The sequence below is a fragment of the Microcebus murinus genome, chromosome 10 (genome assembly GCF_040939455.1).
Source record: "Microcebus murinus isolate Inina chromosome 10, M.murinus_Inina_mat1.0, whole genome shotgun sequence".
Lineage (NCBI taxonomy): Eukaryota > Metazoa > Chordata > Mammalia > Primates > Cheirogaleidae > Microcebus > Microcebus murinus.
This window is the reverse complement of record NC_134113.1, coordinates 57,997,503-58,020,890: the sequence shown is the minus strand read 5'-3', so window position 1 is coordinate 58,020,890 and position 23,388 is coordinate 57,997,503.

Below are 23,388 nucleotides of genomic sequence, written 5' to 3'. Positions count from 1 at the left end.
AAACTCTTCTGTATCAAGTTCTGAGAGATGGAACAATGATGAACAGCAATGCCAAGAATGGGGAGGGGGCATGGCTAACAGAGAAGACAAATCCTAAATCTGCACTCCACCAGACTTCCACACTTTTGACATTGTTTGGGAACATTTGATTGAGTAATTTCCAGTATCAGGCCAAGATTTAAACTCCCACTCAGATAGAGCATTGAGTATAAGCTCTACTCCAGGGAGAAGCAAGGTAGCTTACGGCAGTGTCGAAGCTCGGCCAGCAGTCGTGGAGTGACTGAGAAGGGAAGGAAGGCATCAAGAAAAATCCAGTCAATGATTTCTCTGACTGGAGGAACTAGAAGCCATAAGGATAGACACAGAGTTAATAAGAAAAGTAATATCAGTATGGGGAAGTTCCTGGCAAGATGGAAAGCATGATGCAGATAATGACCGAGGATCAGTGCTGGAGAGGATGAGGGTTAAGGGCATTTCTGGAAGCTAGTCAGTGAAGACTTCTTGGAGGAGGAAGAGGAGATAACAGACCAGCGTTTGGCAAGAAGGAAGCTACAGGAAGCCCAGAGGAGTAGGACTGAAGAAATCACCTATGTGGGCTCTCAGACATAAGGGAGGGTGACTATGGACAAGGGGAAAAATTAAACAGTTTATATCAGAATGAAAAGGCTTTGGTGGGAGTCAAGGAAACTGAGCTGGTGGGGGAGTGAGTAGCTGATAGGAGAAATTGATAAGACATCTAGGAGGTTTAGATTTGTCTTTTCTTATGTATATGAAATATAAGCACACAACAAACATTCCTTTCTCCACCTCCTACCAACGAACAAATGGGAGCAGAGCTGTCAGCCCTTCCTCAGGCGCTGTCAGTGACGCTATTATAGCGTAAAGCAACAAGCTTGGAGCCAAGAGTGAAATGGATACCTTTATGCAAAATACATTGCCCATTTTGCTGAAATACAAAATCCTTAAACTGATCCTGTTCCCAGAAATCAGTTTCTTCACATCTTCAGCTGCCTCTTCCTTGATCCTGGTTTCTCCAAGTGGACCTGCACAGACATCCCTTCAAACGCCCTTTGCCGAGCGGGAAAGCTGATCTCAAATCAGTCCAAAAAGTTTCCAGGGATGGATATGTCTTTGGGATCATTGAGTTGTTTCTCAGACCTGTTAGCTTCAACTTCAGTCTAATTTATATTACTGTTGATAGGTGCTCTAGTCTTACCATAGATAGAGGTGGAGAATTCCCAAAGACTGATTTGGACAGAGCAAGATGGTGACATGGTTAAAGAAGCAACCGTAAGAACTAAATAAACAAACAAAAAAAAACCTAGCTCTGTTATCCAAATTAATTTGTATTTATTGAGCACATCTTGTGCAAAGTATTATTCTAAGCCCAGGGATATAAAGGGATACATATATTAAAAATATATAATCTCCACCTTTCAAAAATCTACAAAATAGCAAAAGAGACAAATACATATATAAATTATTCTAGTACAAAATGGTATCATAATAGAGGCTTAAATAATGTGACTATAGCTGGGGGAGACACAGAAATAATTCTCACTAGAGAGATCTAGGAAGTATTCTTGGGGAAAATTTTAAGCTGGGCTTCAAATGAAGGATCAGACCTTAATAGGTTGATGAAGAAAGAAGTGGCATTCCAGACAGAAAGAATAGCATGCGCAAAGGTCTGGAAGCAGAAGAGCATAGAACAAGTTCAAGAACCTCAAGTGGACCCATAAGGTTGTAGTGTAGGTTATATAAAGGGGCATAGGTGTGAATATAGGTAATGTCACCAAAGAGGGCTCTGAAGATCAAGCAACAGAATTCCAATTTTATTCTCTGTGTAATGGAGAACCAGATAATTAATATGTGCCATCTTTCTTTGAAATTTCCAGATAACTGACTTATTTTCTGAAGTTTGAGAACCAACAATCTTCTAGTTATCATAAGGAAAATCAGATTTCACAAACTGCATCATGGAAGCTCCATAATGTCTTTGTCAAATTCATTTGCATATGTACAACTCCACTGCCATGGACATAAAAATGGGAGACCAGGCTGGGTGCAGTGGCTGATGCCTGTAATCCTAGCACTATGGGAGGCCAAAGGTGGGAGGATTGCTTGAGCTCAGGAGTTTGAGACTAGTCTGAACAAGAGTGAAACCCTATCTCTACTAAAAATAGAAAAATTAGCCAGGCGTGGTGGTGTGTGCCCATAGTCCCAGCTATTTGGGAGGTTGAGGCAGGAGGATTGCTTGAGCCTAGGAGTTTGAGGTTGCAGTGAGCTACAATGATGCCACTGAACTCTACCAAGAGCAACAGAGTGAATGAGAAGGCCTTTAACAGAAGAGAGATTTTTATCAGCTTAAGAAGGTGATGGTGATACATTTGCTCTCAGTCAGGAGGCTCATTTGGACAGATGTACAAAGTCCCTTCATGGACACAGGCAAACAGTAGGTCACAGAGATAAGTGAAAATAATATAATGTTGAGGAATCATAGAATAATGGAATTCTAAGAGCCAGATAAGGCTAATTAAGGAAGTTTTTCTGGTGGAAGTGAGCTTAAGAAAAGAGAAAAGCTTAAGAAAAGAAAGGACAGAGATTGTAGACAGGATTGAACAGGAAGGACAGAGAAACAGTACCTAGAGTTGGGAGAGGAGGAAACTGGCCTATGTAAATGTTTGGAGGCAAGCACGAGCAAGCACGTGTGATGAACATCATGTGTGAGAGACAGAACAAATGAACTCAGCTGGAATTGAAAGTGTAGCTGGCACAAACAAGGACAGTCTGTAGATAGACCCATTTCCAGCACGGCAGCCTGGGCCAACACAGGGCACTCCAGAAAGAGAGGCAGACATTTCAGTCTCTGTATTCCCCTTATATTTTCATGACACTTGGTTATGTTCCTAGTTGTTCTGGAACATTGACTCATCCTCCTGTAATGAATGTGAGTGTCCTAGGGTATGATGCTCTCTGTTGTGCTGAGGAACAGGTGAGGCCAAGGCAGAGGGGGCTACTGGGCTCAAATTCAAATTATAATTGAAAAGTAAGTTCTGCTTGGGCTCAACTTATATTCTCAGTATTCCACTCCTCACCCTCCTCTTTCTATGTTCCTCCCTGGATATCCTGCAGGGAATGTTGAATTCTACCTAAGCCAGGGGAGGGAGTGGCCCAATGTGGAAGTAGAGATTATTCCAGAATGACTTCAGAAGGCATAATATGCTTTGGGGCAGCTGCCCAGACTGACTAGGTTTGTTCACAACATTCTCATTGCTAATCCCACCTAGATTCGCAAACACAAGTGGCCACAATGGAAATTTCCCCAAAAGTCTGAATGGTGGAGTAGAAATGGCTCATTGACCATTCTGAGCAAACAGTGATACCATGTTGAGCCCAAACTGTGAGGGAAAATCCAAGTTTAATCTTGCTGAGTCGAGCAAAACTTTCATACAGCCCAACTGCAATTAGAAGCTGGGGACCACAGCGTCCCTGAAACCAGCTAGGGAATCTTTCCCTCATGTTCTCTCTAAGCTTCACATTCCACCACAGAAGACAGTAAAAAGGGGATTGCCCCACACCCTCCTGTAGGAAAAAGGTACATTTTGGGGTGGTTTGGAGGCATCAAAATGGTAAGCAATTTTAGGGTACAATTAAGACCTGGCTGCTCAACCCTACAATAAATTACCATCAAAGGCACTCACACGTCAATAGAGGAAAAAACACATGTGCTTGCAAGACGATGTGTGTTTGATGCTCATAAAAAAGATAAAAATATAGGCCATCATCACGTAACTAGCTTGTAGGTGTCAGAACGTGTGCTGTTGGGGGAGGTTGGGGAGGGAGCATGGAGCGAGAGGAGCAAACCAAGGAGCTGGAAACCAGACTCCTATCCCCACCTTCTTCCTTCTGCCAAAAGCAGTGGAAACGCAGTAAGGGGGCATAGAAGGACCCCTCCCCCATTTTTTAATTTCCTGGGACATCCCCTTTCCTGCTCCCCCCAGCTGGATTTCCTACATATTAATCATGTTTCTCATTTTGAAATCAGCCGGTCAGGCTATTATTCAAGCATTGTTAATGACACCATCGGCCAAGGTATCAATTAGGCAAGTTAGGATAAGACCAGCAGAGAAGAGGGCTGGCCAGAGAGCAGAACACAAGTCTGTTTTGGCGTGGGGTAACCCACATGACAGCAAGGGCTCTTAACTCTCTTACTTCTACTCTCCTTAAAGGTAGTTGCAAACACTGAAATCTCCAGTGAAGACCTAAACCAAAATGCTATGTCATACTATCCCCCAGTTGGCCCTTAACTGGACTTTAGCTAATGACATCAAATCACTCAGGACGTGCAGACACAGGGCCACAGTGAACCAGCTCTGGGGCAGAGCCTATTCCTGCAGTAGGGGCCCAGTGGAGGGAATGCGTCCTCAACCACTTCATGCAGACTACCTTGGGTGGAATTTCTTCTCTTTTGGAACAATATACGATCTGAACTTCCTTTAAAACGGGGTCCTCAAACTTTTTAAACAGGGGGCCAATTCACTGTCCCTTAGACCATTGGAGAGTGCAGCGCACATTCCACACATGCGCACTGTGGGCCAGGGACCAGTCAGCTGCTAAGCAGGACAGGCAGCAGCGGCAAAAACACCCGGCAGGCCAGGTAAATGTCCTCCCTGCATGTGTCCCATCGGCCGTAGTTTGAGGACCTCTGCTTTAAAAGGAAGCTCGGCACTTTTTCATGCAGAAAGCTAGTTTGTATTTTTTCAAATAAAGAAAGTTTATCTGTCAATTATTTATTTCTTAAATCTGAGTGTTATTCCCCCATCAGACTGAGTTTCCCAATAACCAGAGCTAATTCTATTTTTCCATTTTGTGCTACATCTCTCTGCCTCCCATACCTACCCATATGCCTTCTTTCCATCAAGAAAGGCTCTGTGCAAAGGTGCTGTTCAGAACAAATGGGTGTGACTGGTACTCAGGTCACTGAAATTTGGATTCTGGAGAAAGGAAGGAAATCAAGACTAGAATCAAAACTGCAGCATAGTCAGAGTCAAATCAGTCATCAAGATGTCCAAGTCCCTTCCCATGGTATACTTAGGGAGGTTTGCAGAACACTGTGTTTCTAGACTCCAGTCTTCTGAGTCATTCCCCAGCTCCTTGTCACCTTTCCATTCTCCAGGCAGACACAGGTTCTTCATGGCTTCCTTTCCGCACCCACCAATTATCCAGATCTTCAGACAGATGTGGAACACTAGAGAAGGACAGGAGGCCAATGTTGCATATTTCTAGTGTCTCTGGACCCAAAGAAGGTGGCTGAACTGACTCCGTTCTGAACACAACCAAAACTAGACATCTCAGTTAAAAACATTGGTGCTTGGAGGCTTGAAGACACAGCACTTACCTAATACATTGGCAAGGAAAGTGAGCAGGCTTCCCAAGCCTTTCCCCAAAGACCTAACAACTTGGGTTTCATTTTGCCCTTAGTCTCTGCCCTCTTTTTTACCTCTAAGAGCCTACCTGCAAATTTCATCCCATACTCCAGAGCACTGAGCCAATAGAAAAATAAATAAACTTTCAAAATGGAGTAACCAGGATTTTTAAGATGGAGACCAAAAAACAAAAAACAAAAAAATCCAATTACCTTTTAAGTTCCCTAAGGGCAAGTATTATATTATAATTTTCTTTTTTTTTTTATAAAAAAGCTTTTTTGAGATATAATTTACATACCATATGATTCACCTATTTAAAATATACAATTCAACAGTTTCTAGTATATTCACAGAGTTGTGTGGCCATCAGAATAATCAATATTAGCATATTTTCATCATCCCAGAGAGTAAATCCATATCTATTAGCAGTTACTCCCCATTTCCCCCCAACACCTCTAGCCTTGGGCAACCACTAAACTACTGTCACTATAGATTCACCTACTCCAAACACTTCATATATATGAAATCATACAAAACTTGTCTTTTATGACTGGCTACTTTCAGTTAGCAAAATGTTTTCAAGGTTCATCCATGTTGTAGCATATGTCAATATTTCATTCCTTTTTTTATTCCCAAATAACATTCCATTACATGAATAGTCTACATTTTATTTGCTCATAATCAGTTGATGGACATTTGGGTTGTTTTCACTTTTCAGCTACTATGAATAATGCTTTTATGAACATTCATATACAAGTTTTTATGTATATACATGTCTTCATTTTTCTTGGGTATATACCTAAGTGGAACTGCTGGGTCATATGATATCTCTAGGTTTAACATTTTGAGGAACTGCCAAACTGTTTTCCAAAGTGGTTGCATCATTTTATATTTCCACCAGCAACGTACAAAGGTTCCAATTTTTTCACATCCTCACCAACACTTATTATTATCTTGTTTTCATTGTTATTATAGCCATCCTAGTGGGTGTAAAGTGGTATCTCATTGTAGTTTTGATTTGAATCTCCTTGATAATGTTGAGCATCCTTCCATGTGCTTATTGGCCATTTGTATATCTTCTTTGAAGAAATGTCTATTCAGATCCCTTGTTCATTTATAATTGAGCTATTTGTCCATTTATTATTGAATTTTAATAGTTCTTTATATATTCTAGATACAAGACTCTTATCAGATATATGACTTGCAAATATTTTCTCCCATTCCATAAGCTGATGGGAGAAATGTGGTGTCCTTTGAAGCAAATAGTTTTAATTTTGATGAAGTCCAATTCATCTATTTTCTTTTTTAATTGTTCCTTTAAGAAACCATCGCCTAAACTAAGATCATGAAGATTTACGCCTATGTTTTCTTCTAAGAGTTTTATAGTTTTAGCTCTTACATTTAGATCTTTCAGTTAATTTTTATATGTAGTGTGAAGTAGAAGTCCAACCTAATTCTTTTACACGTGGCTATTCAGTTGTTCAGCACTACTTGAAAAGACTATTCTTTCCTCGTTGAATTGTCTCAGAATTCATGTTGAAAAATCAATGGACCAAAAATGTGAGGGTTTATTCTTGGATTCAATTCTATTCCATTGGATATATGTCTATCTTTTGGCCAGTACAATTATGTCTTGATTACTGAAGCTTCTTAGTAAATTTTAAAATCAGGAAATGTGAGTCCTTCAACCATGTTCTTCTTTTTCAAGATTGTTTTGGCTTTTGGGTCTTTTGGGTTTCTAAATGTATTGTGGGGGCTGGGTGCGGTGGCTCATGCCTGTAACCCTAGCACTCTGGGAGGCCGAGGCGGGCGGATCACTCAAGTCAGGAGTTTGAAACCAGCCTGAGCAAGAGCGAGACCCTGTCTCTACTAAAAAATAGAAAGAAATTAATTGGCCAGCTAAAAATATATAGAAAAAATTAGCCAGGCCTGGTGATGCATGCCTGTAGTCCCAGCTACTTGGAAGGCTGAGGCAGAAGGATAGCTTGAGCCCAGGAGTTCGAGGTTGCTGTGAGCTAGGCTGATGCCATGACTCTCTAGCCTGGGCAACAGAGTGAGACTCTGTCTCAAAAATAAATAAATAAATAAAATACATGTATTGTGGGATCTGCTTGTCAATTTCTGCAAAGAAGCCAGATGGGATTTGATAGGTATTGTGTTGAATCTATAGATCAATTTGGGAAGTATTGCCATGAACATAGGATGTTCTTACATTTATTTAGGTCTTCTCTAATTTCTTTCAACAGTGTTTTGTAGTTTTCAGAGTATAAATTTTAGACTTCCTTTCTTTCTTTCTTTTTTTTTTTTTTTTGAGACAGAGTCTCACATTGTTACCCAGGCTAGAATGAGTGCCGTGGCGTCAGCCTAGTTCACAGCAACTTCAAACTCCTGGGCTCAACCTATCCTACTGCCTCAGCCTCCCGAGTAGCTGGAACTATAGGCATGCGCCACCATGCCCGGCTGATTTTTTCTATATATATTAATTGACCAATTAATTTCTTTCTATTTTATAGTAGAGAGGGGGTCTTGCTCTTGCTCAGGCTGGTTTTGAACTCCTGACCTCGAGCAATCCGCCCACCTCGGCCTTAGACTTCCTTTCTTAAATTTATTCCTAAGTACTTTATTATTTTTGATGCTATTGTAAGTGAAACTTAAGTTTCAGATTATTTATTGCAGGGATTATAGTTTTCTTTTAAACACTATGGTGATGAACATAAATATTTACAAAGCGCCTAATACATGAAAAGTGTCTTGCTAGGTTGAATGGGAAATAAAGAGTACAAGACTTGGTTCCTAAATTCAGAGAACTTACAATCTAGTTGATGAGAAACAATCGTTTACACACTTCCCCCTTTATAATTTTTTGAAGTGATTTCATATTCTTCATCTGACTTGATTCTGATGACACCATTCATTCATTTACTCAAAAGTACTTATTGAGTGACTAGTATGTGGAAGCACTGTACTGGATGCTGGGAATTAAATGGAGAAAACAACAAATACAATCCCTGTCTTCGTGACTATTACCATCTGGTTAGGAAAACAGACATTAGTACAACATAAATTATAAATGTTATGAAAGAATAACATTTTATAACATTTACATAACATAATAATGTTATTTATATAACATAATAATGTTATATAAATGTTATAAAAGGAAAGTACATTAAGTAGTAAGTAGGGCAGTAATTACTATACCCATTTTACAGGAGAGAAGACTAAGATTAGACCTAGAACATTTAGGTTTTATTTCCCTTTCTTCAAGGAAAGGGAAGAGGAAAAATGATCAAGAGGGATGCAAGTTTTCTGGTTCCAAACAGGTCAGCACATTTTGGCCACCAGTCTCATTCTCTGTTCAGCCCAAGCAGAGAAGCAAATAGTAGTTGTATGTGGAGAACATGATGCAGTCCCCATGCCCTGCCTGCTGCCCACTGCTCTAAGAGCAGGGTGGCTTTAAACTGGTTTTTTAGCACTGGTAGAACTAAGCCAAATGGGCTCTTTAACATCAACTCGCTTTTTCCCAGTTTCCAGCATCCTTAGCACTAGTCAACCTGCCCTAACTTTTGCAGAAAAGAGTCCAGAGTAGAAATACTCTGCCAAACAACTTAAAAATACTTTTTAAAGTGTCACAGAAAACTGGGAAAAGACAAGATTATAGAGGGCTGACAACAATTTTATGAATGGATTATATAATAGAAAGAAAACTTTGATTTTATTCCTTACATATTATACACACATTGAAAAGAGGGACAGTATATTTTTTTAAATAAGGAAGTAGAGTCCAGGTATTGGTCCAGGATCTTCCCCTTAATTTCATCTTGACAAGCAGAGACATGGCCAAGTCACAAATTTGCAGAGCCTGGGCCAGAACCCAGACCTCCTGACTCCTATTACAATGCTTTCTCCACTGCATTTCAAGAGATTTAATAAATCTCTGATCAATGCATTCAACAAACATGGTGCTATGGTTAGGAGCTATAAAGGTGAATAAAATTAAGTTCCAGCTCTCATCATCTGCTTCTCCTTGAGAATTCACCCTAACCCTCCACCTCCGCTCCCCACCCCAAAGAGTGGGTTAAGTTCCGCCCCTTTCTGCTTTCATAATACCTGGTGTGTTATTTCTATTATTACACTTAACACATTACATTATACTTACCTGTTGATATATTGGTTTCTTTCACTAATACTGTAGTACCGTGTAGGTAAGGATCTTGTTCTCTGCCACCCCAGAACCTAACACAGTGTCTGGCACATTGTAGGGGCTCAATAAACCTTTACTGAATAAGTAAGTAAGTAGCTACTCCAATCCTCCTTGCCCCACTTCATTCTGCTGGCACAAACCTACATCATAGGTGACCATACATCTCCCAGATGAAAACTGGAAAGCTGATATGTCCACGCTGTGATTAATGGCACCACCAGTGGTGTGGGTGAAATGTAGCAACTTCTATGAAACTCACAGAGCAATTCTATTCCCTCTTCCTACACACTCATGCCAAAGTGGAGATTTAGATTCAAGAAAAACAACAAAGTTGATTTCAGGTTGTGTGTATTTATTAAAATGGGATGTCTAAGATCAAACAATCCAGAAAACTCTCTTTTATTTTATTTCATCTATGAGTTGTCAATCTTGGGTTTGGACAGGGTTGTCTTTTTCCAAAGCCAGGCTGTTTTTGTCTCCTCATATGCCTCATTTTGGCTTTGCCAACGAGTTAAGAGAAACGGTTAGGAGAATGAGATGCATATTTAAAGCTAAGTTGTTGTAGAATCAGCCCAGAGAGAAACGAATCTTATTAAAACTCATCTATATTCTTTTTCATAAAAAATCATCACAAATGGACCTGTAAAGCAGAGTCTTGGGAGCCTCTGCAGTTGGCTGAGCCCGGAGTATCCACAGAGGGTGGGAAAATGGTAGTGGACGGCTTCCTTCCCGCCCTGTGTTGTCCACCGTGTAACCCTGCGCCCCAGCTCTGGGAGGCAGTTTGGGGAGACACAGTTCCAGCATCTGCTCCAGCTTCAGATTCAGAATCAAACTGTATTTCCAGATAAGCAGAAATGTAATAGAAATTAGTGAAGGATTGTGTAGTGGTTTGTAAACAATTTCCTAGTCAAGACTTTTTGGGACACAAGCATAGCTCTACATATGTTAGTGTGTGTCTACATATACAGGTAACCTGTGCTACTCTGTCCTGTCCCGGGGGATTGCTTAGGTCCACCACTTCCTCCCCTTCATGGATCATCAAGCTGCTGTCAGTCAAGCCCAGAAAGAAATTAGGGTCAGTTTGACAAAAGAGCAAGAGAATATATATGTGTGTGTATGTGCACCTGTGTGTGTGTGTGCAGGTGTGCCCGGGTGTGAGAAGAGGGTAAAGAGAGAGAGATTGAGATTCTGGCTTCATTATAAAACCAAATTAAAATTATTTTTCCTATCTATTTCTTGGATAGTTTTCCACCCTTCCTCCCTCCAAAGATGCCGATAAGCGAAAAGGTCCTCCCAGCTATTCACTACACACGTGCATCTTCAAAGGCAAATGAAGTGCACTCAAGTGGCTCAAATTCCTACGGGCCATATTTATACAGCACCAAATAAGTGAAGATTTTAGAACTAGACTGACATCATTAGCAAATTCCCATGATGTAAACCCCAAAGTAGATTATTTGTGTCTGTACTGCCCACTTTGCCAATCTACACAGACTCAGTACCTCCCTCTGAAAAGGCTAATCCAGATAACAACAAACATGGGTGAAATTTTCAGTCAAAATATAAAAATAGCTACAATTTTCCAAAAACATGTCCAAAATAGCTGCATAATTACCCCCATGTCTCACAAGGATAGTGTAGTTATATAAATAAATTTATATACTACTCTATTTAAATCTACACGCACACATCCACATTATGTAAGCTGCTAATATACTATATATAAACCCATATATGTTTATATGCTGAGATGTATGGAGATTCATAGGCACATTTATGCTAGTTATTTTATTAATTCATTTATTAGATTTCTATTAGACATGTCTATTTTAGTTTATTATCTGGTAAGAATCTAGCCTCACACAGCCATACCCACCCTCTTCCCATATTTCTGGCTGCCAGAAGGGCTTGTGCCCTGAAGCCTGGGGGGGGTTACCATTGTCTTTAAACTGGGGGAGAGGTCAGCTGTGGCTTAAATGAACTCATAAATACTTCTCCATCTCCTGGAATACCCCGACAAGCCAGCCTGCCTGCACAGGGTCTATTACCTATACAGAGTCCACCATCCTCCCTAAATAATTTTCTTTATGTAATCAGGGACAATCCTACAATAGAATGGCCCTCTCTCTTGGGACAGGGAAGGAGGTGATGGTGGGGACAACTATGGATTCCTGTTCCCACCTAGGTTTCAATATAACTCAGAGTTTGGATAGAAGTGACATGTAACCACTCTGCCCCCTTGATTCTATGACTTCATATAACTACACCACTGAGCTGAGTAATGGAGGCAGTCAAACTGGGCCGCATCACCCTGTCTGGGTGTCTTTACGAATCATCAAATCCCCATATCATCTGTGTAATCCACGCACAGCTGCCATCGCTCCGGTGGTTCTTGGCCTGGCTGCACGTTAGAATCACCTAAGGAGCTTTTTAAAAATGTTGATGCTGGCCGGGCACGGTGACTCACGCCTGTAATCCTAGAACTATGGGAGGCCCAGGCGGGTGGATCATTTGAGCTCAGGAGTTTGAGACCAGCCCGAGCAAGAGTGAGACCCCATCTCTACTAAAATATCAAAAGAAATTATCTGGGCAACTTAAAATACATAGAAAAAATTAGCCAGGCATGGTGGTGCATGCCTGTACTCCCAGCTACTTGGGAGGCTGAGGCAGGAGGATCGCCTGAGCCCATGAGTTTGAGGTTGCTGTGAGCTAGGCTGATGCCACGGCACTCTAGCTGGGGCAACAGAGTAAGACTCTGTCTCAAAAAAAAAAAAAAAAAAATACTGATGCCTGGGCCCCATGCCACATCAGCTGAATCTACACATCTGGGAGTGGGACCCAGGCATCTCCATGGTTTAAAAATTCCCTAGGTGATTCAGAACCATGGTGAAGGTTGAGAGCTACTGATTTGCACTGACCTCATTAAGTATAAGCCAGAGACGTATTCTGGGAATTGGGCACTGGTAAACAATCAAGATGATTCTAGCCAAAAAACAAAGCAACAAACAAAACACAAATAAGTATTCTTTCATAGAAGCATTTCTCATCACGTTAATATTCGCTCACATAGAAACGGCCAAAGAAACTGGGCTGGGAATGATTGTCACATTTGAAGACCCATCCCAGAGTAGTTACAAGGAAAACTAGGACACATACATACACACTCACACACACACACACACACACACACACAGAGAGATCATGTGACTGCTAGCAATTTAAAGCAAAAAAATTTTAATTGAATTTCGGGGCCTGGGGAAGATCTGAACCTATAATTATTTCTTAGCAAACTTGCTGAAGACAGGCTTTCCCTCCTCTGGGACGAGATGAGACGGGTAGCATAATGAACCCTCTTTAATTAAAAAATCAAATGTTTTAGGATAATCATATTCTTGCAAGTTACATTATTTTCTTAAAGGAAAGGAGAGATGGTGAGAAAATATCAATTTTCAAGTGCCCAGTGTTAGGCTCCCACAAATGCACTCATTTCTCATTCAACTCTTTAGATTCAAAATTAGATCCCGAAGGAGAAACTTGAGTGCTTGCATTATTCCTAATACCAAACTAATCTTTTTTTTTTAATTTACTCTATCTCTACCCCCACATCTCTTAAAAGTAGCAGCCTATTTTATATCAACTTGTCCAGCAGAGCAAAGCAGTGAGGCTGGAGGAAGTTGAGCGACCAAAACAGACTCTGAGCCCAACAGCTCTCTGACCTGATTGTATGGGATTCTCTAATAAAGAAGTGGGATGCTCATGATTCCCACTGAAGAGCTCTTCCCCAGTTTCTTAGGAGATTTGGGGGATGTGGGTAGACAGATGGAGTGGAGAAATACTCACCTGGATCTTAGGATAATGGAGGGGCTTGGGTGGAAGGCAGAGGGAGGAACAGCTCTGACTAATGGAAAGTGTTTCTCTTCAAGCAGGAGAGCAAGACAAAGGAGGCCATGGACTGGGGGAGAAGTTTGGCCTGAGTTCTGTCCCTCAATGGGATCCATGTGGATTGGTGGCCGTGGGGAACAGTCAATGATCAACCACCAAGCTAAGTATGAGACATCCAATTCAGGAGGTTTCTTTTAAATTTTGTTGTTTTCATTGTCTTTGAATCCTATTTCCTCTTCTACTGTTTCTGGGCCTAATCCCTCTAATGCTAAATTTCTGAATCCTAATAAAGTTACCTTTATTCAAGGGAAGAAGGAACATATAGCAACATTTAAATGGAAATCTGTTTTTTCCCCAAAGGCTTTCCTACTCCACTTCCCTGGAAAGAAGGAGTGAAGATACGAAGCAACTTACAAAAGTTGGCTTCACACCAAAAACTGTCTCTGATGGCATCTACGTGTTAGGATGTGTCTATACTCCCTCGTGCAGATATAGTGGCTACTTATAGGCACCTTCTTTAGCCTCTTAAGATACATTACAACTCTTTCCCTGGTCAGTGTAAATCTATGTTCTCATAGTTCTGTGAGACTGTCGTGTCCAGCCACATGAGAAGCATCTATACTTCAAGCTACATTTAGACAAATGCGTGCATGCGCGTGCACACACACACACACACACACACACACATACACTCCACCCCCACCTGCTGTGACTGAGTGCGAACCCGAAGAGGTCCGCAACTCTGCAGGTGGGGAGGGCCTCGCAGTCAACAGCCCAGAGAGGTTTGCCTACCCAGGTCTACACCTGCCCAGGGAGAATTTTGGTAATTTTAATAAAACCAAATTAAATCCTAAAGTAAGACACGTTGGTGATTCAGTAGGGATAACCCCAGACCATTATGGGGTAGCTATAAAATAAAAATTATAGAAGGATAAGAATAGGAGCACAGCAAATAAAATCATTTTAATGGAGGAGAGAGGGAACATGGCAGAGAGGAGGGAGAACTGCCAAGTGTGAACAGAGGGTTGTTTATAGGAGTTTCCAGAGGAGGAGAAGCTTCCTGTTCACCTTTTCTTTTGGTGGCTTCTGAGAAGAGGGATGCAGATGGCAGAAAAGAAGATTGGCACAGATCTTTGGATTTGTGTGGGGAAGTGGGAGATGCTTCAGTAAAAGTGCCTCTCTACCTCAGCAGAGAGGCGAGGAGGCCTGTGGTGTTGGAGAAGGTGGGGTGGGGTTGGGAGGGAGAGATCCCTGCTGTCAAAGAGCTTATCTGTTAATTAGGGGAGCAGGTTTGGATGTAAGACACTCTACTGGGCTCTTTATGTGCATGTTTTACTTACTTCTCATGACAGCCTGTGAAATGAATAGTGTATTAGTCAATTTGGGTTAGGAAACTGAAGCTTAAAGAGTTAAGCAACTTTCCCAAGGTAAAAAAGCTGGAATAGTAAAGATCTAGGGTTTGAACTCAGGTCTGGCTCACTCAAAGCCCATGCATGTTTTTTCTAACACCACAAAGACCAAACATAATGTTGATGTTCCCCAAAGAGACACAGACCTGAAACGATGCTCAGTTTGTGTCAGTTTGTCCAACCTGGTCCTTATGGGGAATCCCTGCCCTGCTCCCTGCAGCCCCGTCCCTCACCAGAGAGCTGCCATGGGCAGGGCTCTTTGGCTGAGGTTGGCTTCTTTCTCCTCCACCACCCCTTCACGCACGAGAAAACATCACAGGTTGCACAGGGTCATAAAGAGAGGGAGGGTGTTAGAAGGAAGGAGCCACCCTGGGCTTATAAACTGGGCAGGGATGGGGACCCACCCATTTGTGAGGCGACACTGCATCTCACTTTCCCCCAAAACTGAAGCCTCAGCTCTTGCTTCAGGATGGGGTGCTTAAGCAAAGTGCTGGTGGCAGTGGTGACATGGGGGCACAACAGAGCAGTTGGAGTACTGAGTCATTCTGACACAGAAACAGTGCCAGCTCTCCGCCTGCACCCTGGGAGGCTGAGACATTCAGGTGGGTTCATTTGAGGCTTTGGTTATGATTTCATTTGTGCTGCTCTGTGGCTTTGAGGAGCTTCTTCCTCTCCTCTCAGTCTCTTTACCTTGTTCTAGAATGAATCGTCACTGGCCCCCTCCTTGCCTTGCCAAGCAACTCACTAGAGACCACACAGTGGAGGCACACCACACAGAGCACCGGATTGCCCGTGCATGGCCAGGCTACACCTGCCGAAGGACAACTGGAGAATCCAAGAGTATCATCTTTGCAGTCTCCCAGTACCTTCTCCCGCCACCATCAGAGCAAACTGAAGCTTCCAAAGTCCCCTTAGGTAGTGCCAGAACTTGCAGCAGTCATGCAAATTCAGTAAAACTTTTTGTCTTAGATCTGAGTGCTGAGGCCTCTGTTAGCCTGGGGCTCCCTAAGGACAGAAATCAAGACTTATCTATCCCTAGAGTGTCCCTCCACTGAACGGAGAACTCTGCACACAGCAGGGGCTCTTGAAATGGACTCAGCAAAGTCTATAGGGAACAAGAAGTCCATATTCTCCCAGGCAGAGTGCATAGTCACAGTTAAAATCCCCCTTCCTCCTGGTCAAGTTGACCACAGGACAGTGTTGTTCTCCATCCTCATCATCACCAACAGCACGTATTGAACACTAGTAAACAGGGTGATGTGCTTGCTGTTTGCTATGACAGATCAGGTCCTGCCATCAGGAGACCTCATATATACATTTAAAATACATATAAATATATATATATATATATATATATATATATATTAAAATACATTTAAAATACTGATATATTACAGACAGTATTCCAGAGAGCCTGGGCTCTGGGACCCAAATGTCTAAGTTCCCATTCTCAGCTTTGTGTCTTTCTATTCATAAGACACTGGACAAGTTATTAACTACTCTGTGCCTCTGTTTCCCCACCTTGAAACAGAGAAAACAGAAGCCTCTACTTCACAGGGTTGATGTAGTGATTAAATTAAATAGTGAGCACAAAGAACTTCGTGGCTGACACATAAACGAGCATGCAACAAGGTGGCTGTGGAAATCAGCGAAAGTTTCTAAGCAGAAAAGTGGCACGATCAGAGCCAAGTTCTAGGAAGACAAATCTTGCAACTGTGTTTAGGATGGGTAGAAGGGAGAGAACTGAAGGAGAGGAGTCTGTTAAGAAGTTTTTACTACAGATGAAGCAAAAACACAAGAACAGCCTGAATCAGAGAAGAAGGAAATAACAGCTCTTCAAACTCTTGGAGACTTGACCTCCCAGAGAATTAGAACAACTAATATTATTCAAAAGCTGGATTTAGGCCGGGCACTGTGGCTCACGCCTGTAATCCTAGCTCTTGGGAGGCCGAGGCGGGCGGATTGCTCAAGGTCAGGAGTTCAAAACCAGCCTGAGCAAGAGCGAGACCCCGTCTCTACTATAAATAGAAAGAAATTAATTGGCCAACTGATATATATATAAAAAATTAGCCGGGCATGGTAGCGCATGCCTGTAGTCCCAGCTACCCGGGAGGCTGAGGCAGAAGGATCACTGGAGCCCAGGAGTTTGAGGTTGCTGTGAGCTAGGCTGACGCCACGGCACTCACTCTAGCCTGGGCAACAAAGCGAGACTCTGTCTCAAAAAAAAAAAAAAAAAAAAAAGCTGGATTTAAAAAGAAAAGGCCAAGGGAGAAGAAGCCTGAAAAGTATGAATTGCTGTTTATTAAATCATGAGTGGACATCACTCTGGAAGCTTTTAAACAGCTTTCCAAATCCCTCTCTCTTTCTTTCTCTCTCTCTTCCTCTCTCTACATATACATATAAACACACACACACAGAGTCTGATTATCAATAAAAACACTTTGGACCTGTACTAATAACATGCTATTTAAATATTAGTTATTATTATTACTCGTGTTTTGTACTGTGTGGGGAGATGGAAAAGGAGGCAGCTGGCAGGGATTCTGACCCCAACCCTCTTTTGACTGACATACTTTGACTTACATATGTTGATCTTTTTCTAAATCAAACTGAAACGCAGGTCTTAGCCAAGTAGGTAGAGTTCAGAAGACTTAGGTGAAGCGTGTTGTGTGCCGTGGCAAGGGCAGAGCACTGAGGTCTCTCATCACATACCGTATGTTAGGGCCTGCGACTGTCCATTCCTAGTTGGTTTTAGAGAGGCTTTAGCCTCCCAAACCTGGCAGGGGAGGCTGGGGCAGGAGCTAAATCTGTGATGGGAGGGGAGTATAATATCTGCTCCAGGCTGTGCAAACAAGGCCTAGAGGGAAGACATCAAGGAACCAGGCACCCTCCTTCCCCCAAGTCCTATTTACAGCAGTTACAGACAGATTGGCAGATGTGACCTACAGATAGGAAGGGAAAGAGTAGAGCTTCCCCAAGCCCTAAGGACAGCAACTGTGTTGAACTACATGTATTTAGAGCCAGGCTGATGGCTGTCTGGCTTCCCCAAGGAATAAACAATAATAATTCTAATCCTCCCTCAGCATCAGAAAACAGTCATTAGTGTCCTGCTTCTTCCATTCCTTCCCCAAGAGTAAGGGTCAGTGCCGGTCCTACTTGGTAGATAGAAAACTGACGCATCATGACTGATGTTAGCAGGGGTAGGCACCGGGTTCAGGGAAAAGGTCCAGGTGTTTCCAGCTGCTATTTCATCCACAAGCACAGGTCTACTCCCATAAAGATCTCTATCCAGCCACAGTGGATGCCTATCTGGATCCTGGCAGTGACTACAGTGGGAGGCGCTGGGGTAGAGCGTGGGCCCTGTCATGAGACGGCACGGGGGAATGGGGTAACCCAGCGTCCCTGAGAGGATGATGCTCAGGAGTCTGGGCTAGGTCACCTCTCATGTTTGCAAGCTTCAAGACTCTGCATTCTCAGTGATTTAGTCTCTCCATAATTTACTTGCAACAAATGACAACGAATTTCTAAGGGCCAGGTACTTCCTCTTGCCTTGCTTGAGTCTTGTGAAATCTAAAAGAACAGAGGAAAGAAGGACCCTCAGGACAGAAGACCTTCTCCCTTTTCCCCCAAATCAGGAGAGGGGCAGAAGGGGAGCGCCTTATTTTAAGCAAGTGTTTACCAGCTGCCAGCTCAGACACACCCCCAAGAAAATGCCATGGAGAATGATGTTGTGACTCATGGCTTGGCAAGTACCAGGATCATGCCCCGGGCTCCCAGATACCACACTGGCTCCTCCAGGTCGCTCTGGCTGGTTTGCCTCTTCCTCCTTTTCCCCAGAGGCATTCCTCATCCGCCCTCTCCTCCCCACCCCTCCTACCCTCAAATCACTCTAGGTGGTGGGGGAAGGAGAAGAGGAGAGGTAAGCAGTTTTAGAATTGGGATTTGAGTTAGGCTTAATTTCAGAATCAGGATTGAGAACTGAGTTATGGATAGAGCCACTTTGGGATTTGCTTTAGTCAGTGGATTTTCAGCTGGTAGAGACAACACAGCTCTACTAACAGGTTTTAAAGTCCTAGAGTTAGATGTCTTGGTGATAGGTCCACTTTCATTGGGGTCAGATTAGAAGAGTTTAGAAAATAGGAAATGTCAACACATAAACAAAACTGTCATCAAGAATCACCTCCTAGGAATCTAAACAGAGATTTTTTTTTTTGGAATCAACTGCGTGTCTAAGGATCGTAGATACCATAGAACCATTACATCCATTCCCCAGGCATGGGGCAGTGTTGTGTGACTTTAGCTTGACCTCAGTTGTAGAACTTGCTAGTACACCTAAGAGTCTTTCTTGGATTTCTTCTCCTAGTCCCCTCCTTGTCTCATCAAATGAATTGTTCCTTTATCCCATCAGCATTGGGAAATGACTGGAGGAGTCGCTGAGGAACCAAGGCCCTGACATTTGGGTACCTCGGGCGCCGTCTTGGCGGGGAGGCACTAAGCAAAGCATGCTGGGGCTTCCCAGACTGAGACATCTGTCAGCACTGCTCAAGAGGCTCCCCCTCAGGCAAAGGACAAGACACATAGCAAGTTCTGAGCTCAATTCTGTGGACAGGAAGAAAATAAAACTCAGAACAACTGCAGGGGCAGCAAGGAGGTATGGAGCTGGAGGCTTCCCAGGAAGTCACGGGGGTCGTCTGGGAGAAGTTGGAAGATAAACCAATTGCTACTATTGGGTTGAATTCCTAGAAACCCATACTTAGAGACCACACACACACACACACACACACACACACTCACACACACACCAGCACCTCCTTACATAAGGAACCCAACCCAGTAAAATGAACTGGCTAGCAGCCCACCCGCTACTGTGCAACCCAGATCTCTTCCATTTGGAGTTGGGCCTCAGTTTCTCTCCCTTCTCTCCTCACTCCCCTTCTCCCACATCTGGCTCCTTAAGTGCTTGGAAATCCTCCTGCAGAGGGGCTAGGAGGGTACAAAGCTGGCATAAGCCCCATGTCAGCGCTGCCCTCCCCACGAGCAAGATGGTGATTAGCTGCTCTCCCCAGGGCTCAGAGGTGAGGGATTTTTTTTTCTTTCAAACATGTCACATCTGGCACATCTGCTTTCTTAGCAATGATGCATCCCAAGGGGTATAATCAACAGTTGGGGCGGGGCTGGGATGCAGGTCTGTACTGACAGAAGCTTGAGCCAGAGACGCCAAGAGCAAAACTTAAGAACACCAACTCCCCCCACTCACCGTCACCCCCAGGTTCTGAAGACGAGCCCTGTCCCAGGGCGTCTTTCTGCCTCGGACCCAGGTGCCCCCCGTAGCCCAAACCTATTTTAAGGCACAGAAGACAATGCAATGGTTTATTTTGCTTTGGGAAATTATATAATCCTTTCTCTTGTCCAATCTTAAACTCTCCTGCTGGAATTAGAAGGGGACTAGAAAAGAACTAATCACTCTACGTCACAAGCTCAGAAGCAAGAGTCAGAAAAGCCCTGGTGGTGTCTTCTCCAGTCTTTGCACCCCGACTCCTTTTAGCTGCCCTCATCTCTTCCTTGCCAACTCTCAAGTCCAATCCCTCACAACAGGTGGGAACCCACCCCTTTGATCGGAGGCACTCCCTAAAGGGCCCTCAACAGCAGTTTGATGAAACGCCACCAATGAGCACTGTGACATTCCTCTTCCCCTGTTCCATTTTCCTGTGACTCTTTCGTTCAGACACTTTGCTTCACCAGGCAAAATGGCTTCCTTCCACGCACATATCAATCCTGCTACCGCAGAGCTCACTCTTCTGCCTCGTCAAAGACACCCTCCTCTCCTTCCCCTATGGCTCTGAACCTCCTCTTCCAAACATCCCCCACAAGCGCCGCCAGAAGGAAGTCTTCTGTTGACAAGCCACCCATTTTGCCTTCCATGGTCTCACTCCATCCTGTGTCACTGCCCAGATCTCTGCCCTTGTCTCGTCACGTCTGTGTGTTTGTCATTGTCCTGGATGTGTATCGCATTGTTCCCGTCACACCAAGAGTCTCCTGAGGGGAGGGACTCGGTCTGCCCCTCCAGTGCTCTGTATGCCCCAGTGTTTCTTTTCTTTTCTTTTAACTGATGCAAAATATTTATTCCAAGTTAGTTATTTTACACAGTTTTCCCCCTCAACAGACTTGTAATTACCACATCTTTTAAATCTGTAAATAATGTTATCAAAATGTTATCAAAATAATCTTTGCTCCAGTGTTTCTTGATTCGGTGAAGGAAAGGACCTGAGTGGGAGAAAGGCAGCGGGGCTGATTCCCACTCTGCTCCTGCAAAAAGACATAACCAAATACACACACACCACGCCATCCCAAAGATGACTTAGCTTGTCAGAATTAAATCATGTTTGGCTTTCAAATGCAACAGTAATTACACGGTATTTTAACTATCTGTGCAAACTGTCAGAGAAAATATATTGGCAGTTCGGTGAAAGAGGAGGGGGAGGCTGGAGCCTCCACTGAACACCACCCTCACCTCCTCTGAAGTCATCTGGAGATAGGACAGCGCAGAAGGGCAAAGGCGTGCCGGGGCCAGTCCCAACACTTCCAGAGCCTAATGGTTTTTCAGGTGAGATGTGCTGTCACAAGCTCCCAGGGCGGAGGGGACATTCGAGATGAATCCTGTGCAGCTCCGGTCTTGCGAGGTGTTGCAGCCGCAGCGGGAGGGATCTAGGCTAAATTTTCTGAAGACATCTGACCAGGTAGATTCTGGAAAGCAGGACCCCAGAGAGATTAAGTCCTCTCCTTTGAGAAGTTTTGTCTAACCTTCTGTCCCTGGACAATACTAGATCCAGACTATTCCAGAAGGGGGGATAATGATCTTTTAAAGATCCCATTTTCAATTTATAATATATTAATGTATTGAGATAAATCCCTGTGTCTGAGATTAGGATTACTTTGTTTCTTCTTACAGTTCCGATTTCGAGTACTCCTCCCCAAACTTCCACTCTCTGTAACGTTCTTCCCAGTCCCAGGCTGACGCACGCCTCAGCGTCCCTTTCCCTCGAAGCACTGCACTCCCTTTTCCAGGCCACTTTTCATCTGCCTCTTTCTGCCACGGTTTTGGAGCAATCAGACTGATGAGTTTCGGAGGGAGGACCCCAAAGATGTGTCGAACGTGGGCACAGCTCAAGGAAGGAGATGTGAAAGATGGGCATCCAGAGTGAGCAGGAGGGCAGGACAGGCAGAGGGCAGGGCCAGGGCCTAAGCTGGGCTCTCAGTCCTGGGGAGCAGCGGGTGCAGGAGGACACAGGGAGAACGCAGGAAGCAGAGCTTTCTCGTGACTCCTTCAGCCCAGCCCTTGCCCTAGTGCTGATTTCGCATACAACCACTTGGTTACTCACAGACACCCAGCCGAAGAAATGCGTCGTCTAAGGCTGAGAAAAGAACAGTGTATTTATCAAGAAACTGCTTGTAGACATGTCTGGCGCGTGTCTGTGTGGGGGCCTTGAGGGCGAGAGAAGCGGGAAAGCTGCCGCGGTGAAGGACGGGTCCCCTTCACTAGGGACGTCGGAAGGTCAGATAGAGTGCGTCTTTCCAGACGGTTCTGGATAGTCCATTCTTATCTTCCCCAGAACTTCCTGATCCAACCAACTAATGAAACAACAACAAACAAAACAAATCAAAACACTGACAGAGCAATAAAAGTGCATTATATTCCTAATATAAATAAAGCATCCCAACATCATGAATAGTAACCCCTATTTCTCTATTTAGCATCTAGATGAATCCTGTTGGGATCAACACGGCAATTGTCTCACTTGACCCACAAATCCCTCTGCTAAAGGACTACGTTCCTCTCCTTTTCTCTCACAAGCCCTATTCTAATGTATGCCCTACAATATCGGTATCCTATTCCCCTAGAGTTGGTGTTCAGGAGGCTTATAACTAACTACCCGGAACAGTGGCCACTCTGTCTACGGGCTAGAAGTAGTGTGTGTGACAGTCACGCGAGCAACGGAGATTCAAGACTGCAAGAGAATTGGCACCCCCTTCACCCCTAATGTTGGCACGGCCTCCCTCTTCCTCAGCAGGGCTATTCATATGCTGTGGGTGGGGCATTAGAGAAGAGAAAGGTGACTCTTTTCCAATTTATGAGAGATGGAGCTCTAAGTCAGACCATTCCCCAAATTCCCAGGTTCCTAAAGATCCAGTGTTCCTGAACTCCAAACACTGCTGGGCTGGGATTTCCTGACCTGTCCCCACAGAGCCGTGAAATCCAGTTATAAGGCAAACAAGGCCGTGTTTGTCCCATAAAACCACCATGTGCAAGCTAATTAAATGACATCATAAAACAGGGAGATAAACGCAGGCGGCAGGGAGCCTAGGGACGGGGATGGGATCAGATGGGTGGCTGAAATAAAGACGTGCCAGGAGAAGAGCTGGGAGTGAACATCCTCAGCCTCAGGATTCCTTAGGCGCTTCCAATAGT